This window comes from Chiloscyllium plagiosum, unplaced genomic scaffold, assembly GCF_037043375.1.
Source record: "Chiloscyllium plagiosum isolate Xiang-an unplaced genomic scaffold, Cpla_swu_hap1 HiC_scaffold_14, whole genome shotgun sequence".
Lineage (NCBI taxonomy): Eukaryota > Metazoa > Chordata > Chondrichthyes > Orectolobiformes > Hemiscylliidae > Chiloscyllium > Chiloscyllium plagiosum.
The window spans coordinates 12327327-12345051 of NW_028270152.1; the positions used below are offsets into that span (position 1 = coordinate 12327327).

The following is a 17725-nucleotide window of genomic DNA, read 5'->3' on the forward strand; positions in this document are numbered from 1 at the left end:
ATCCTCAAGCCTGCAGAGTAATAACTGAAGGTTTTAACAGTGGACGGACTGAAGCCGGAGCAGAGGCGATTTGTTCAAATTGTTCCGGTGCATCGGGTTGCTTGCAAAGCAGCTTAGACTGATACTGACCATTTGCAGACGGATGGCATCACGTGCAGCATTTCGAGAGGTAGAGGAGAGATGGGGTGAAGCTGGCGAGACATGTTGACGGTGAACGGAGCACGACGTGGAACTTGTCGAGGACTGGAGGGACCAGTTCCTCGTTGTGCATTTGACGAGCGAGTTGACCAGAGCCAAGCAGTCAACTTCTGAAATGATTGTGCAGAATGAACGACAGTGTAGATATAGACGGTATAAAGAGGCAGCGGCCGAAGCGAACTGTCCGCCGAGAAAACAGGGTGGGAAATTTTGCCGGAAGAAGTTGATGTTGTGAGGAGATTTGGAACAAATACGCTGGGCAAATCCCAAGTGAATGTGGCCGCGAGCAAAGTGCCTGAGCGCGCTGAGCTGGCAGCAGCTGCCGAAATACCTCAGTTGGGAGAGCGTTAGACCGAAGATCTAAAGGTCCCTGGTTCAATCCCGGGTTTCGGCAAGTGCAGGATTGCTTGCGCGCTCCCTCCTTTGTTTAGCTGTGATGGAGGCGAGTGAGTAAATGTGAAGCTCTGCACCTTTCCTTGCTGGCGCAAGGGTGGTTTGGATTGCTTCTCACCCTCCTTCTGCATGGTGCTCCTGCAGCGATGCTGTGCCTTTTGCTTCCAGTCTCATGGCACATTTCTTCTCATTGGCTCCGTAACGAGCATTCCAAAACAGTCAAATAATCAAATGGACAAACCCTCAATCCTGCACCAATTCAAATTCTCCTACTGTTCATTGACCGACATCTGCGAACGCACAAAACAGTCTTTGAGTCAGCAACGCGTACATGGTGGCCTTTGCACTCTCTCTATCAAACACTCCCTCGCTCATAAGCTTGCTGACGGCCAGCTGTTCCAGCTTGCAAAAACTGGTGATCCCTGATCGCAATGGAAAGGTTGCAGGAGAGATGCTGACATGCGCATGGCCGCCTGACTTTAGGTTGATTTGAGCGTTCCAGAGGTGCGCCTCAGGAAATCGCTTTGGACTGTCCTTGTTTTCGACACAAGCGGTCACTTCAGAAATGATCGTGCAGAATGACGATGGAAAAGTATTCACAAACAGACTCGGTCGGGTAAACAGTCAGTGACTTGCATGCCGCTTTGGAGATGGTTGCAGAGAACTTGGGAATCCTCAAGCCTGCAGAGTAATAACTGAAGGTTTTAACAGTGGACGGACTGAAGCCGGAGCAGAGGCGATTTGTTCAAATTGTTCCGGTGCATCGGGTTGCTTGCAAAGCAGCTTAGACTGATACTGACCATTTGCAGACGGATGGCATCACGTGCAGCATTTCGAGAGGTAGAGGAGAGATGGGGTGAAGCTGGCGAGACATGTTGACGGTGAACGGAGCACGACGTGGAACTTGTCGAGGACTGGAGGGACCAGTTCCTCGTTGTTCATTTGACGAGCGAGATGTCCAGAGCCATGCAGTCAACTTCAGAAATGATTGTGCAGAATGAACGACAGTGTAGATATAGACGGTATAAAGAGGCAGCGGCCGAAGCGAACTGTCCGCCGAGAAAACAGGGTGGGAAATTTTGCCGGAAGAAGTTGATGTTGTGAGGAGATTTGGAACAAATACGCTGGGCAAATCCCAAGTGAATGTGGCCGCGAGCAAAGTGCCTGAGCGCACAGAGCAGCAGCTGCCGAAATAGCTCAGTTGGGAGAGCGTTAGACTGAAGATCTAAAGGTCCCTGGTTCAATCCCGGGTTTCGGCAAGTGCAGGACTGCTTGCGCGCTCCCTCCTTTGTTTAGCTGTGATGGAGGCGAGTGAGTAAATGTGAAGCTCTGCACCTTTCCTTGCTGGCGCAAGGGTGGTTTGGATTGCTTCTCACCCTCCTTCTGCATGGTGCTCCTGCAGCGATGCTGTGCCTTTTGCTTCCAGTCTCATGGCACATTTCTTCTCATTGGCTCCGTAACGAGCATTCCAAAACAGTCAAATAATCAAATGGACAAACCCTCAATCCTGCACCAATTCAAATTCTCCTACTGTTCATTGACCGACATCTGCGAACGCACAAAACAGTCTTTGAATCAGCAACGCGTACATGGTGGCCTTTGCACTCTCTCTATCAAACACTCCCTCGCTCATAAGCTTGCTGACGGCCAGCTGTTCCAGCTTGCAAAAACTGGTGATCCCTGATCGCAATGGAAAGGTTGCAGGAGAGATGCTGACATGCGCATGGCCGCCTGACTTTAGGTTGATTTGAGCGTTCCAGAGGTGCGCCTCAGGAAATCGCTTTGGACTGTCCTTGTTTTCGACACAAGCGGTCACTTCAGAAATGATCGTGCAGAATGACGATGGAAAAGTATTCACAAACAGACTCGGTCGGGTAAACAGTCAGTGACTTGCATGCCGCTTTGGAGATGGTTGCAGAGAACTTGGGAATCCTCAAGCCTGCCGAGTAATAACTGAAGGTTTTAACAGTGGACGGACTGAAGCCGGAGCAGAGGCGATTTGTTCAAATTGTTCCGGTGCATCGGGTTGCTTGCAAAGCAGCTTAGACTGATACTGACCATTTGCAGACGGATGGCATCACGTGCAGCATTTCGAGAGGTAGAGGAGAGATGGGGTGAAGCTGGCGAGACATGTTGACGGTGAACGGAGCACGACGTGGAACTTGTCGAGGACTGGAGGGACCAGTTCCTCGTTGTGCATTTGACGAGCGAGTTGACCAGAGCCAAGCAGTCAACTTCTGAAATGATTGTGCAGAATGAACGACAGTGTAGATATAGACGGTATAAAGAGGCAGCGGCCGAAGCGAACTGTCCGCCGAGAAAACAGGGTGGGAAATTTTGCCGGAAGAAGTTGATGTTGTGAGGAGATTTGGAACAAATACGCTGGGCAAATCCCAAGTGAATGTGGCCGCGAGCAAAGTGCCTGAGCGCGCTGAGCTGGCAGCAGCTGCCGAAATACCTCAGTTGGGAGAGCGTTAGACCGAAGATCTAAAGGTCCCTGGTTCAATCCCGGGTTTCGGCAAGTGCAGGATTGCTTGCGCGCTCCCTCCTTTGTTTAGCTGTGATGGAGGCGAGTGAGTAAATGTGAAGCTCTGCACCTTTCCTTGCTGGCGCAAGGGTGGTTTGGATTGCTTCTCACCCTCCTTCTGCATGGTGCTCCTGCAGCGATGCTGTGCCTTTTGCTTCCAGTCTCATGGCACATTTCTTCTCATTGGCTCCGTAACGAGCATTCCAAAACAGTCAAATAATCAAATGGACAAACCCTCAATCCTGCACCAATTCAAATTCTCCTACTGTTCATTGACCGACATCTGCGAACGCACAAAACAGTCTTTGAGTCAGCAACGCGTACATGGTGGCCTTTGCACTCTCTCTATCAAACACTCCCTCGCTCATAAGCTTGCTGACGGCCAGCTGTTCCAGCTTGCAAAAACTGGTGATCCCTGATCGCAATGGAAAGGTTGCAGGAGAGATGCTGACATGCGCATGGCCGCCTGACTTTAGGTTGATTTGAGCGTTCCAGAGGTGCGCCTCAGGAAATCGCTTTGGACTGTCCTTGTTTTCGACACAAGCGGTCACTTCAGAAATGATCGTGCAGAATGACGATGGAAAAGTATTCACAAACAGACTCGGTCGGGTAAACAGTCAGTGACTTGCATGCCGCTTTGGAGATGGTTGCAGAGAACTTGGGAATCCTCAAGCCTGCAGAGTAATAACTGAAGGTTTTAACAGTGGACGGACTGAAGCCGGAGCAGAGGCGATTTGTTCAAATTGTTCCGGTGCATCGGGTTGCTTGCAAAGCAGCTTAGACTGATACTGACCATTTGCAGACGGATGGCATCACGTGCAGCATTTCGAGAGGTAGAGGAGAGATGGGGTGAGGCTGGCGAGACATGTTGACGGTGAACGGAGCACGACGTGGAACTTGTCGAGGACTGGAGGGACCAGTTCCTCGTTGTTCATTTGACGAGCGAGATGTCCAGAGCCATGCAGTCAACTTCAGAAATGATTGTGCAGAATGAACGACAGTGTAGATATAGACGGTATAAAGAGGCAGCGGCCGAAGCGAACTGTCCGCCGAGAAAACAGGGTGGGAAATTTTGCCGGAAGAAGTTGATGTTGTGAGGAGATTTGGAACAAATACGCTGGGCAAATCCCAAGTGAATGTGGCCGCGAGCAAAGTGCCTGAGCGCACAGGGCGGCAGCAGCTGCCGAAATAGCTCAGTTGGGAGAGCGTTAGACTGAAGATCTAAAGGTCCCTGGTTCAATCCCGGGTTTCGGCAAGTGCAGGACTGCTTGCGCGCTCCCTCCTTTGTTTAGCTGTGATGGAGGCGAGTGAGTAAATGTGAAGCTCTGCACCTTTCCTTGCTGGCGCAAGGGTGGTTTGGATTGCTTCTCACCCTCCTTCGCATGGTGCTCCTGCAGCGATGCTGTGCCTTTTGCTTCCAGTCTCATGGCACATTTCTTCTCATTGGCTCCGTAACGAGCATTCCAAAACAGTCAAATAATCAAATGGACAAACCCTCAATCCTGCACCAATTCAAATTCTCCTACTGTTCGTTGACCAACATCTGCAAACGCACAAAACAGTCTTTGAGTCAGCAACGCGTACATGGTGGCCTTTGCACTCTCTCTATCAAACACTCCCTCGCTCATAAGCTTGCTGACGGCCAGCTGTTCCAGCTTGCAAAAACTGGTGATCCCTGATCGCAATGGAAAGGTTGCAGGAGAGATGCTGACATGCGCATGGCCGCCTGACTTTAGGTTGATTTGAGCGTTCCAGAGGTGCGCCTCAGGAAATCGCTTTGGACTGTCCTTGTTTTCGACACAAGCGGTCACTTCAAAAATGATCGTGCAGAATGACGATGGAAAAGTATTCACAAACAGACTCGGTCGGGTAAACAGTCAGTGACTTGCATGCCGCTTTGGAGATGGTTGCAGAGAACTTGGGAATCCTCAAGCCTGCAGAGTAATAACTGAAGGTTTTAACAGTGGACGGACTGAAGCCGGAGCAGAGGCGATTTGTTCAAATTGTTCCGGTGCATCGGGTTGCTTGCAAAGCAGCTTAGACTGATACTGACCATTTGCAGACGGATGGCATCACGTGCAGCATTTCGAGAGGTAGAGGAGAGATGGGGTGAAGCTGGCGAGACATGTTGACGGTGAACGGAGCACGACGTGGAACTTGTCGAGGACTGGAGGGACCAGTTCCTCGTTGTGCATTTGACGAGCGGGTTGACCAGAGCCAAGCAGTCAACTTCAGAAATGATTGTGCAGAATGAACGACAGTGTAGATATAGACGGTATAAAGAGGCAGCGGCCGAAGCGAACTGTCCGCCGAGAAAACAGGGTGGGAAATTTTGCCGGAAGAAGTTGATGTTGTGAGGAGATTTGGAACAAATACGCTTGGCAAATCCCAAGTGAATGTGGCCGCGAGCAAAGTGCCTGAGCGCGCTGAGCTGGCAGCAGCTGCCGAAATAGCTCAGTTGGGAGAGCGTTAGACTGAAGATCTAAAGGTCCCTGGTTCAATCCCGGGTTTGGGCAAGTGCAGGACTGCTTGCGCCCTCCCTCCTTTGTTTAGCTGTGATGGAGGCGAGTGAGTAAATGTGAAGCTCTGCACCTTTCCTTGCTGGCGCAAGGGTGGTTTGGATTGCTTCTCACCCTCCTTCTGCATGGTGCTCCTGCAGCGATGCTGTGCCTTTTGCTTCCAGTCTCATGGCACATTTCTTCTCATTGGCTCCGTAACGAGCATTCCAAAACAGTCAAATAATCAAATGGACAAACCCTCAATCCTGCACCAATTCAAATTCTCCTACTGTTCATTGACCAACATCTGCGAACGCACAAAACAGTCTTTGAGTCAGCAACGCGTACATGGTGGCCTTTGCACTCTCTCTATCAAACACTCCCTCGCTCATAAGCTTGCTGACGGCCAGCTGTTCCAGCTTGCAAAAACTGGTGATCCCTGATCGCAATGGAAAGGTTGCAGGAGAGATGCTGACATGCGCATGGCCGCCTGACTTTAGGTTGATTTGAGCGTTCCAGAGGTGCGCCTCAGGAAATCGCTTTGGACTGTCCTTGTTTTCGACACAAGCGGTCACTTCAGAAATGATCGTGCAGAATGACGATGGAAAAGTATTCACAAACAGACTCGGTCGGGTAAACAGTCAGTGACTTGCATGCCGCTTTGGAGATGGTTGCAGAGAACTTGGGAATCCTCAAGCCTGCAGAGTAATAACTGAAGGTTTTAACAGTGGACGGACTGAAGCCGGAGCAGAGGCGATTTGTTCAAATTGTTCCGGTGCATCGGGTTGCTTGCAAAGCAGCTTAGACTGATCCTGACCATTTGCAGACGGATGGCATCACGTGCAGCATTTCGAGAGGTAGAGGAGAGATGGGGTGAAGCTGGCGAGACATGTTGACGGTGAACGGAGCACGACGTGGAACTTGTCGAGGACTGGAGGGACCAGTTCCTCGTTGTGCATTTGACGAGCGAGTTGACCAGAGCCAAGCAGTCAACTTCTGAAATGATTGTGCAGAATGAACGACAGTGTAGATATAGACGGTATAAAGAGGCAGCGGCCGAAGCGAACTGTCCGCCGAGAAAACAGGGTGGGAAATTTTGCCGGAAGAAGTTGATGTTGTGAGGAGATTTGGAACAAATACGCTGGGCAAATCCCAAGTGAATGTGGCCGCGAGCAAAGTGCCTGAGCGCGCTGAGCTGGCAGCAGCTGCCGAAATAGCTCAGTTGGGAGAGCGTTAGACCGAAGATCTAAAGGTCCCTGGTTCAATCCCGGGTTTCGGCAAGTGCAGGATTGCTTGCGCGCTCCCTCCTTTGTTTAGCTGTGATGGAAGCGAGTGAGTAAATGTGAAGCTCTGCACCTTTCCTTGCTGGCGCAAGGGTGGTTTGGATTGCTTCTCACCCTCCTTCTGCATGGTGCTCCTGCAGCGATGCTGTGCCTTTTGCTTCCAGTCTCATGGCACATTTCTTCTCATTGGCTCCGTAACGAGCATTCCAAAACAGTCAAATAATCAAATGGACAAACCCTCAATCCTGCACCAATTCAAATTCTCCTACTGTTCATTGACCAACATCTGCGAACGCACAAAACAGTCTTTGAGTCAGCAACGCGTACATGGTGGCCTTTGCACTCTCTCTATCAAACACTCCCTCGCTCATAAGCTTGCTGACGGCCAGCTGTTCCAGCTTGCAAAAACTGGTGATCCCTGATCGCAATGGAAAGGTTGCAGGAGAGATGCTGACATGCGCATGGCCGCCTGACTTTAGGTTGATTTGAGCGTTCCAGAGGTGCGCCTCAGGAAATCGCTTTGGACTGTCCTTGTTTTCGACACAAGCGGTCACTTCAGAAATGATCGTGCAGAATGACGATGGAAAAGTATTCACAAACAGACTCGGTCGGGTAAACAGTCAGTGACTTGCATGCCGCTTTGGAGATGGTTGCAGAGAACTTGGGAATCCTCAAGCCTGCAGAGTAATAACTGAAGGTTTTAACAGTGGACGGACTGAAGCCGGAGCAGAGGCGATTTGTTCAAATTGTTCCGGTGCATCGGGTTGCTTGCAAAGCAGCTTAGACTGATACTGACCATTTGCAGACGGATGGCATCACGTGCAGCATTTCGAGAGGTAGAGGAGAGATGGGGTGAAGCTGGCGAGACATGTTGACGGTGAACGGAGCACGACGTGGAACTTGTCGAGGACTGGAGGGACCAGTTCCTCGTTGTGCATTTGACGAGCGGGTTGACCAGAGCCAAGCAGTCAACTTCAGAAATGATTGTGCAGAATGAACGACAGTGTAGATATAGACGGTATAAAGAGGCAGCGGCCGAAGCGAACTGTCCGCCGAGAAAACAGGGTGGGAAATTTTGCCGGAAGAAGTTGATGTTGTGAGGAGATTTGGAACAAATACGCTGGGCAAATCCCAAGTGAATGTGGCCGCGAGCAAAGTGCCTGAGCGCGCTGAGCTGGCAGCAGCTGCCGAAATAGCTCAGTTGGGAGAGCGTTAGACTGAAGATCTAAAGGTCCCTGGTTCAATCCCGGGTTTCGGCAAGTGCAGGACTGCTTGCGCGCTCCCTCCTTTGTTTAGCTGTGATGGAGGCGAGTGAGTAAATGTGAAGCTCTGCACCTTTCCCTGCTGGCGCAAGGGTGGTTTGGATTGCTTCTCACCCTCCTTCTGCATGGTGCTCCTGCAGCGATGCTGTGCCTTTTGCTTCCAGTCTCATGGCACATTTCTTCTCATTGGCTCCGTAACGAGCATTCCAAAACAGTCAAATAATCAAATGGACAAACCCTCAATCCTGCACCAATTCAAATTCTCCTACTGTTCATTGACCAACATCTGCGAACGCACAAAACAGTTTTTGAGTCAGCAACGCGTACATGGTGGCCTTTGCACTCTCTCTATCAAACACTCCCTCGCTCATAAGCTTGCTGACGGCCAGCTGTTCCAGCTTGCAAAAACTGGTGATCCCTGATCGCAATGGAAAGGTTGCAGGAGAGATGCTGACATGCGCATGGCCGCCTGACTTTAGGTTGATTTGAGCGTTCCAGAGGTGCGCCTCAGGAAATCGCTTTGGACTGTCCTTGTTTTCGACACAAGCGGTCACTTCAAAAATGATCGTGCAGAATGACGATGGAAAAGTATTCACAAACAGACTCGGTCGGGTAAACAGTCAGTGACTTGCATGCCGCTTTGGAGATGGTTGCAGAGAACTTGGGAATCCTCAAGCCTGCAGAGTAATAACTGAAGGTTTTAACAGTGGACGGACTGAAGCCGGAGCAGAGGCGATTTGTTCAAATTGTTCCGGTGCATCGGGTTGCTTGCAAAGCAGCTTAGACTGATACTGACCATTTGCAGACGGATGGCATCACGTGCAGCATTTCGAGAGGTAGAGGAGAGATGGGGTGAAGCTGGCGAGACATGTTGACGGTGAACGGAGCACGACGTGGAACTTGTCGAGGACTGGAGGGACCAGTTCCTCGTTGTTCATTTGACGAGCGAGATGTCCAGAGCCATGCAGTCAACTTCAGAAATGATTGTGCAGAATGAACGACAGTGTAGATATAGACGGTATAAAGAGGCAGCGGCCGAAGCGAACTGTCCGCCGAGAAAACAGGGTGGGAAATTTTGCCGGAAGAAGTTGATGTTGTGAGGAGATTTGGAACAAATACGCTGGGCAAATCCCAAGTGAATGTGGCCGCGAGCAAAGTGCCTGAGCGCACAGAACAGCAGGAGCTGCCGAAATAGCTCAGTTGGGAGAGCGTTAGACTGAAGATCTAAAGGTCCCTGGTTCAATCCCGGGTTTCGGCAAGTGCAGGACTGCTTGCGCGCTCCCTCCTTTGTTTAGCTGTGATGGAGGCGAGTGAGTAAATGTGAAGCTCTGCACCTTTCCTTGCTAGCGCAAGGGTGGTTTGGATTGCTTCTCACCCTCCTTCTGCATGGTGCTCCTGCAGCGATGCTGTGCCTTTTGCTTCCAGTCTCATGGCACATTTCTTCTCATTGGCTCCGTAACGAGCATTCCAAAACAGTCAAATAATCAAATGGACAAACCCTCAATCCTGCACCAATTCAAATTCTCCTACTGTTCATTGACCGACATCTGCGAACGCACAAAACAGTCTTTGAGTCAGCAACGCGTACATGGTGGCCTTTGCACTCTCTCTATCAAACACTCCCTCGCTCATAAGCTTGCTGACGGCCAGCTGTTCCAGCTTGCAAAAACTGGTGATCCCTGATCGCAATGGAAAGGTTGCAGGAGAGATGCTGACATGCGCATGGCCGCCTGACTTTAGGTTGATTTGAGCGTTCCAGAGGTGCGCCTCAGGAAATCGCTTTGGACTGTCCTTGTTTTCGACACAAGCGGTCACTTCAGAAATGATCGTGCAGAATGACGATGGAAAAGTATTCACAAACAGACTCGGTCGGGTAAACAGTCAGTGACTTGCATGCCGCTTTGGAGATGGTTGCAGAGAACTTGGGAATCCTCAAGCCTGCAGAGTAATAACTGAAGGTTTTAACAGTGGACGGACTGAAGCCGGAGCAGAGGCGATTTGTTCAAATTGTTCCGGTGCATCGGGTTGCTTGCAAAGCAGCTTAGACTGATACTGACCATTTGCAGACGGATGGCATCACGTGCAGCATTTCGAGAGGTAGAGGAGAGTTGGGGTGAAGCTGGCGAGACATGTTGACGGTGAACGGAGCACGACGTGGAACTTGTCGAGGACTGGAGGGACCAGTTCCTCGTTGTGCATTTGACGAGCGAGTTGACCAGAGCCAAGCAGTCAACTTCTGAAATGATTGTGCAGAATGAACGACAGTGTAGATATAGACGGTATAAAGAGGCAGCGGCCGAAGCGAACTGTCCGCCGAGAAAACAGGGTGGGAAATTTTGCCGGAAGAAGTTGATGTTGTGAGGAGATTTGGAACAAATACGCTGGGCAAATCCCAAGTGAATGTGGCCGCGAGCAAAGTGCCTGAGCGCGCTGAGCTGGCAGCAGCTGCCGAAATACCTCAGTTGGGAGAGCGTTAGACCGAAGATCTAAAGGTCCCTGGTTCAATCCCGGGTTTCGGCAAGTGCAGGATTGCTTGCGCGCTCCCTCCTTTGTTTAGCTGTGATGGAGGCGAGTGAGTAAATGTGAAGCTCTGCACCTTTCCTTGCTGGCGCAAGGGTGGTTTGGATTGCTTCTCACCCTCCTTCTGCATGGTGCTCCTGCAGCGATGCTGTGCCTTTTGCTTCCAGTCTCATGGCACATTTCTTCTCATTGGCTCCGTAACGAGCATTCCAAAACAGTCAAATAATCAAATGGACAAACCCTCAATCCTGCACCAATTCAAATTCTCCTACTGTTCATTGACCGACATCTGCGAACGCACAAAACAGTCTTTGAGTCAGCAACGCGTACATGGTGGCCTTTGCACTCTCTCTATCAAACACTCCCTCGCTCATAAGCTTGCTGACGGCCAGCTGTTCCAGCTTGCAAAAACTGGTGATCCCTGATCGCAATGGAAAGGTTGCAGGAGAGATGCTGACATGCGCATGGCCGCCTGACTTTAGGTTGATTTGAGCGTTCCAGAGGTGCGCCTCAGGAAATCGCTTTGGACTGTCCTTGTTTTCGACACAAGCGGTCACTTCAGAAATGATCGTGCAGAATGACGATGGAAAAGTATTCACAAACAGACTCGGTCGGGTAAACAGTCAGTGACTTGCATGCCGCTTTGGAGATGGTTGCAGAGAACTTGGGAATCCTCAAGCCTGCAGAGTAATAACTGAAGGTTTTAACAGTGGACGGACTGAAGCCGGAGCAGAGGCGATTTGTTCAAATTGTTCCGGTGCATCGGGTTGCTTGCAAAGCAGCTTAGACTGATACTGACCATTTGCAGACGGATGGCATCACGTGCAGCATTTCGAGAGGTAGAGGAGAGATGGGGTGAAGCTGGCGAGACATGTTGACGGTGAACGGAGCACGACGTGGAACTTGTCGAGGACTGGAGGGACCAGTTCCTCGTTGTTCATTTGACGAGCGAGATGTCCAGAGCCATGCAGTCAACTTCAGAAATGATTGTGCAGAATGAACGACAGTGTAGATATAGACGGTATAAAGAGGCAGCGGCCGAAGCGAACTGTCCGCCGAGAAAACAGGGTGGGAAATTTTGCCGGAAGAAGTTGATGTTGTGAGGAGATTTGGAACAAATACGCTGGGCAAATCCCAAGTGAATGTGGCCGCGAGCAAAGTGCCTGAGCGCACAGAACAGCAGGAGCTGCCGAAATAGCTCAGTTGGGAGAGCGTTAGACTGAAGATCTAAAGGTCCCTGGTTCAATCCCGGGTTTCGGCAAGTGCAGGACTGCTTGCGCGCTCCCTCCTTTGTTTAGCTGTGATGGAGGCGAGTGAGTAAATGTGAAGCTCTGCACCTTTCCTTGCTGGCGCAAGGGTGGTTTGGATTGCTTCTCACCCTCCTTCTGCATGGTGCTCCTGCAGCGATGCTGTGCCTTTTGCTTCCAGTCTCATGGCACATTTCTTCTCATTGGCTCCGTAACGAGCATTCCAAAACAGTCAAATAATCAAATGGACAAACCCTCAATCCTGCACCAATTCAAATTCTCCTACTGTTCATTGACCGACATCTGCGAACGCACAAAACAGTCTTTGAGTCAGCAACGCGTACATGGTGGCCTTTGCACTCTCTCTATCAAACACTCCCTCGCTCATAAGCTTGCTGACGGCCAGCTGTTCCAGCTTGCAAAAACTGGTGATCCCTGATCGCAATGGAAAGGTTGCAGGAGAGATGCTGACATGCGCATGGCCGCTTGACTTTAGGTTGATTTGAGCGTTCCAGAGGTGCGCCTCAGGAAATCGCTTTGGACTGTCCTTGTTTTCGACACAAGCGGTCACTTCAGAAATGATCGTGCAGAATGACGATGGAAAAGTATTCACAAACAGACTCGGTCGGGTAAACAGTCAGTGACTTGCATGCCGCTTTGGAGATGGTTGCAGAGAACTTGGGAATCCTCAAGCCTGCAGAGTAATAACTGAAGGTTTTAACAGTGGACGGACTGAAGCCGGAGCAGAGGCGATTTGTTCAAATTGTTCCGGTGCATCGGGTTGCTTGCAAAGCAGCTTAGACTGATACTGACCATTTGCAGACGGATGGCATCACGTGCAGCATTTCGAGAGGTAGAGGAGAGATGGGGTGAAGCTGGCGAGACATGTTGACGGTGAACGGAGCACGACGTGGAACTTGTCGAGGACTGGAGGGACCAGTTCCTCGTTGTGCATTTGACGAGCGAGTTGACCAGAGCCAAGCAGTCAACTTCTGAAATGATTGTGCAGAATGAACGACAGTGTAGATATAGACGGTATAAAGAGGCAGCGGCCGAAGCGAACTGTCCGCCGAGAAAACAGGGTGGGAAATTTTGCCGGAAGAAGTTGATGTTGTGAGGAGATTTGGAACAAATACGCTGGGCAAATCCCAAGTGAATGTGGCCGCGAGCAAAGTGCCTGAGCGCGCTGAGCTGGCAGCAGCTGCCGAAATACCTCAGTTGGGAGAGCGTTAGACCGAAGATCTAAAGGTCCCTGGTTCAATCCCGGGTTTCGGCAAGTGCAAGATTGCTTGCGCGCTCCCTCCTTTGTTTAGCTGTGATGGAGGCGAGTGAGTAAATGTGAAGCTCTGCACCTTTCCTTGCTGGCGCAAGGGTGGTTTGGATTGCTTCTCACCCTCCTTCTGCATGGTGCTCCTGCAGCGATGCTGTGCCTTTTGCTTCCAGTCTCATGGCACATTTCTTCTCATTGGCTCCGTAACAAGCATTCCAAAACAGTCAAATAATCAAATGGACAAACCCTCAATCCTGCACCAATTCAAATTCTCCTACTGTTCATTGACCGACATCTGCGAACGCACAAAACAGTCTTTGAGTCAGCAACGCGTACATGGTGGCCTTTGCACTCTCTCTATCAAACACTCCCTCGCTCATAAGCTTGCTGACGGCCAGCTGTTCCAGCTTGCAAAAACTGGTGATCCCTGATCGCAATGGAAAGGTTGCAGGAGAGATGCTGACATGCGCATGGCCGCCTGACTTTAGGTTGATTTGAGCGTTCCAGAGGTGCGCCTCAGGAAATCGCTTTGGACTGTCCTTGTTTTCGACACAAGCGGTCACTTCAGAAATGATCGTGCAGAATGACGATGGAAAAGTATTCACAAACAGACTCGGTCGGGTAAACAGTCAGTGACTTGCATGCCGCTTTGGAGATGGTTGCAGAGAACTTGGGAATCCTCAAGCCTGCAGAGTAATAACTGAAGGTTTTAACAGTGGACGGACTGAAGCCGGAGCAGAGGCGATTTGTTCAAATTGTTCCGGTGCATCGGGTTGCTTGCAAAGCAGCTTAGACTGATACTGACCATTTGCAGACGGATGGCATCACGTGCAGCATTTCGAGAGGTAGAGGAGAGATGGGGTGAGGCTGGCGAGACATGTTGACGGTGAACGGAGCACGACGTGGAACTTGTCGAGGACTGGAGGGACCAGTTCCTCGTTGTTCATTTGACGAGCGAGATGTCCAGAGCCATGCAGTCAACTTCAGAAATGATTGTGCAGAATGAACGACAGTGTAGATATAGACGGTATAAAGAGGCAGCGGCCGAAGCGAACTGTCCGCCGAGAAAACAGGGTGGGAAATTTTGCCGGAAGAAGTTGATGTTGTGAGGAGATTTGGAACAAATACGCTGGGCAAATCCCAAGTGAATGTGGCCGCGAGCAAAGTGCCTGAGCGCACAGAGCAGCAGCAGCTGCCGAAATAGCTCAGTTGGGAGAGCGTTAGACTGAAGATCTAAAGGTCCCTGGTTCAATCCCGGGTTTCGGCAAGTGCAGGACTGCTTGCGCGCTCCCTCCTTTGTTTAGCTGTGATGGAGGCGAGTGAGTAAATGTGAAGCTCTGCACCTTTCCTTGCTGGCGCAAGGGTGGTTTGGATTGCTTCTCACCCTCCTTCTGCATGGTGCTCCTGCAGCGATGCTGTGCCTTTTGCTTCCAGTCTCATGGCACATTTCTTCTCATTGGCTCCGTAACGAGCATTCCAAAACAGTCAAATAATCAAATGGACAAACCCTCAATCCTGCACCAATTCAAATTCTCCTACTGTTCGTTGACCAACATCTGCAAACGCACAAAACAGTCTTTGAGTCAGCAACGCGTACATGGTGGCCTTTGCACTCTCTCTATCAAACACTCCCTCGCTCATAAGCTTGCTGACGGCCAGCTGTTCCAGCTTGCAAAAACTGGTGATCCCTGATCGCAATGGAAAGGTTGCAGGAGAGATGCTGACATGCGCATGGCCGCCTGACTTTAGGTTGATTTGAGCGTTCCAGAGGTGCGCCTCAGGAAATCGCTTTGGACTGTCCTTGTTTTCGACACAAGCGGTCACTTCAGAAATGATCGTGCAGAATGACGATGGAAAAGTATTCACAAACAGACTCGGTCGGGTAAACAGTCAGTGACTTGCATGCCGCTTTGGAGATGGTTGCAGAGAACTTGGGAATCCTCAAGCCTGCAGAGTAATAACTGAAGGTTTTAACAGTGGACGGACTGAAGCCGGAGCAGAGGCGATTTGTTCAAATTGTTCCGGTGCATCGGGTTGCTTGCAAAGCAGCTTAGACTGATACTGACCATTTGCAGACGGATGGCATCACGTGCAGCATTTCGAGAGGTAGAGGAGAGATGGGGTGAAGCTGGCGAGACATGTTGACGGTGAACGGAGCACGACGTGGAACTTGTCGAGGACTGGAGGGACCAGTTCCTCGTTGTGCATTTGACGAGCGAGTTGACCAGAGCCAAGCAGTCAACTTCTGAAATGATTGTGCAGAATGAACGACAGTGTAGATATAGACGGTATAAAGAGGCAGCGGCCGAAGCGAACTGTCCGCCGAGAAAACAGGGTGGGAAATTTTGCCGGAAGAAGTTGATGTTGTGAGGAGATTTGGAACAAATACGCTGGGCAAATCCCAAGTGAATGTGGCAGCGAGCAAAGTGCCTGAGCGCACAGAGCGGCAGCAGCTGCCGAAATAGCTCAGTTGGGAGAGCGTTAGACTGAAGATCTAAAGGTCCCTGGTTCAATCCCGGGTTTCGGCAAGTGCAGGACTGCTTGCGTGCTCCCTCCTTTGTTTAGCTGTGATGGACGCGACTGAGTAAATGTGAAGCTCTGCACCTTTCCTTGCTGGCGCAAGGGTGGTTTGGATTGCTTCTCACCCTCCTTCTGCATGGTGCTCCTGCAGCGATGCTGTGCCTTTTGCTTCCAGTCTCATGGCACATTTCTTCTCATTGGCTCCGTAACGAGCATTCCAAAACAGTCAAATAATCAAATGGACAAACCCTCAATCCTGCACCAATTCAAATTCTCCTACTGTTCATTGACCGACATCTGCGAACGCACAAAACAGTCTTTGAGTCAGCAACGCGTACATGGTGGCCTTTGCACTCTCTCTATCAAACACTCCCTCGCTCATAAGCTTGCTGACGGCCAGCTGTTCCAGCTTGCAAAAACTGGTGATCCCTGATCGCAATGGAAAGGTTGCAGGAGAGATGCTGACATGCGCATGGCCGCCTGACTTTAGGTTGATTTGAGCGTTCCAGAGGTGCGCCTCAGGAAATCGCTTTGGACTGTCCTTGTTTTCGACACAAGCGGTCACTTCAGAAATGATCGTGCAGAATGACGATGGAAAAGTATTCACAAACAGACTCGGTCGGGTAAACAGTCAGTGACTTGCATGCCGCTTTGGAGATGGTTGCAGAGAACTTGGGAATCCTCAAGCCTTCAGAGTAATAACTGAAGGTTTTAACAGTGGACGGACTGAAGCCGGAGCAGAGGCGATTTGTTCAAATTGTTCCGGTGCATCGGGTTGCTTGCAAAGCAGCTTAGACTGATACTGACCATTTGCAGACGGATGGCATCACGTGCAGCATTTCGAGAGGTAGAGGAGAGATGGGGTGAAGCTGGCGAGACATGTTGACGGTGAACGGAGCACGACGTGGAACTTGTCGAGGACTGGAGGGACCAGTTCCTCGTTGTGCATTTGACGAGCGTGTTGTCCAGAGCCATGCAGTCAACTTCAGAAATGATTGTGCAGAATGAACGACAGTGTAGATATAGACGGTATAAAGAGGCAGCGGCCGAAGCGAACTGTCCGCCGAGAAAACAGGGTGGGAAATTTTGCCGGAAGAAGTTGATGTTGTGAGGAGATTTGGAACAAATACGCTGGGCAAATCCCAAGTGAATGTGGCCGCGAGCAAAGTGCCTGAGCGCGCTGAGCTGGCAGCAGCTGCCGAAATAGCTCAGTTGGGAGAGCGTTAGACTGAAGATCTAAAGGTCCCGGGTTTCGGCAAGTGCAGGACTGCTTGCGCGCTCCCTCCTTTGTTTAGCTGTGATGGAGGCGAGTGAATAAATGTGAAGCTCTGCACCTTTCCTTGATGGCGAAAGGGTGGTTTGGATTGCTTCTCACCCTCCTTCTGCATGGTGCTCCTGCAGCGATGCTGTGCCTTTTGCTTCCAGTCTCATGGCACATTTCTTCTCATTGGCTCCGTAACGAGCATTCCAAAACAGTCAAATAATCAAATGGACAAACCCTCAATCCTGCACCAATTCAAATTCTCCTACTGTTCATTGACCAACATCTGCGAACGCACAAAACAGTCTTTGAGTCAGCAACGCGTACATGGTGGCCTTTGCACTCTCTCTATCAAACACTCCCTCGCTCATAAGCTTGCTGACGGCCAGCTGTTCCAGCTTGCAAAAACTGGTGATCCATGTTGACGGTGAACGGAGCACGACGTGAAACTTGTCGAGGACAGGAGGGACCAGTTCCTCGTTGTGCATTTGACGAGCGAGTTGACCAGAGCCAAGCAGTCAACTTCAGAAATGATTGTGCAGAATGAACGACAGTGTAGATATAGACGGTATAAAGAGGCAGCGGCCGAAGCGAACTGTCCGCCGAGAAAACAGGGTGGGAAATTTTGCCGGAAGAAGTTGATGTTGTGAGGAGATTTGGAACAAATACGCTGGGCAAATCCCAAGTGAATGTGGTCGCGAGCAAAGTGCCTGAGCGCGCTGAGCTGGCAGCAGCTGCCGAAATAG

The 17725-nt window shown here is 50.6% G+C and overlaps 8 non-coding genes across 8 annotated transcripts; all 8 read left to right on the forward strand.

Moving 5' to 3' along the window:
- The first annotated feature begins 1777 nt into the window (after positions 1-1777).
- Positions 1778-1850, forward strand: trnaf-gaa (transfer RNA phenylalanine (anticodon GAA)). Its single transcript has one exon. It is a non-coding gene; the product is annotated as a tRNA-Phe (tRNA).
- Positions 1851-4300: 2450 nt separating this feature from the next.
- On the forward strand, positions 4301-4373 carry trnaf-gaa (transfer RNA phenylalanine (anticodon GAA)). The gene has a single exon. It is a non-coding gene; the product is annotated as a tRNA-Phe (tRNA).
- A 2450-nt stretch (positions 4374-6823) lies between these two features.
- Positions 6824-6896, forward strand: trnaf-gaa (transfer RNA phenylalanine (anticodon GAA)). Its single transcript has one exon. It is a non-coding gene; the product is annotated as a tRNA-Phe (tRNA).
- Positions 6897-8085: 1189 nt separating this feature from the next.
- Positions 8086-8158, forward strand: trnaf-gaa (transfer RNA phenylalanine (anticodon GAA)). Its single transcript has one exon. It is a non-coding gene; the product is annotated as a tRNA-Phe (tRNA).
- Positions 8159-9346: 1188 nt separating this feature from the next.
- Positions 9347-9419, forward strand: trnaf-gaa (transfer RNA phenylalanine (anticodon GAA)). The gene has a single exon. It is a non-coding gene; the product is annotated as a tRNA-Phe (tRNA).
- Positions 9420-11869: 2450 nt separating this feature from the next.
- Positions 11870-11942, forward strand: trnaf-gaa (transfer RNA phenylalanine (anticodon GAA)). Its single transcript has one exon. It is a non-coding gene; the product is annotated as a tRNA-Phe (tRNA).
- Positions 11943-14392: 2450 nt separating this feature from the next.
- trnaf-gaa (transfer RNA phenylalanine (anticodon GAA)) lies at positions 14393-14465 on the forward strand. Its single transcript has one exon. It is a non-coding gene; the product is annotated as a tRNA-Phe (tRNA).
- Positions 14466-15653: 1188 nt separating this feature from the next.
- trnaf-gaa (transfer RNA phenylalanine (anticodon GAA)) lies at positions 15654-15726 on the forward strand. Its single transcript has one exon. It is a non-coding gene; the product is annotated as a tRNA-Phe (tRNA).
- Positions 15727-17725: the final 1999 nt, after the last annotated feature.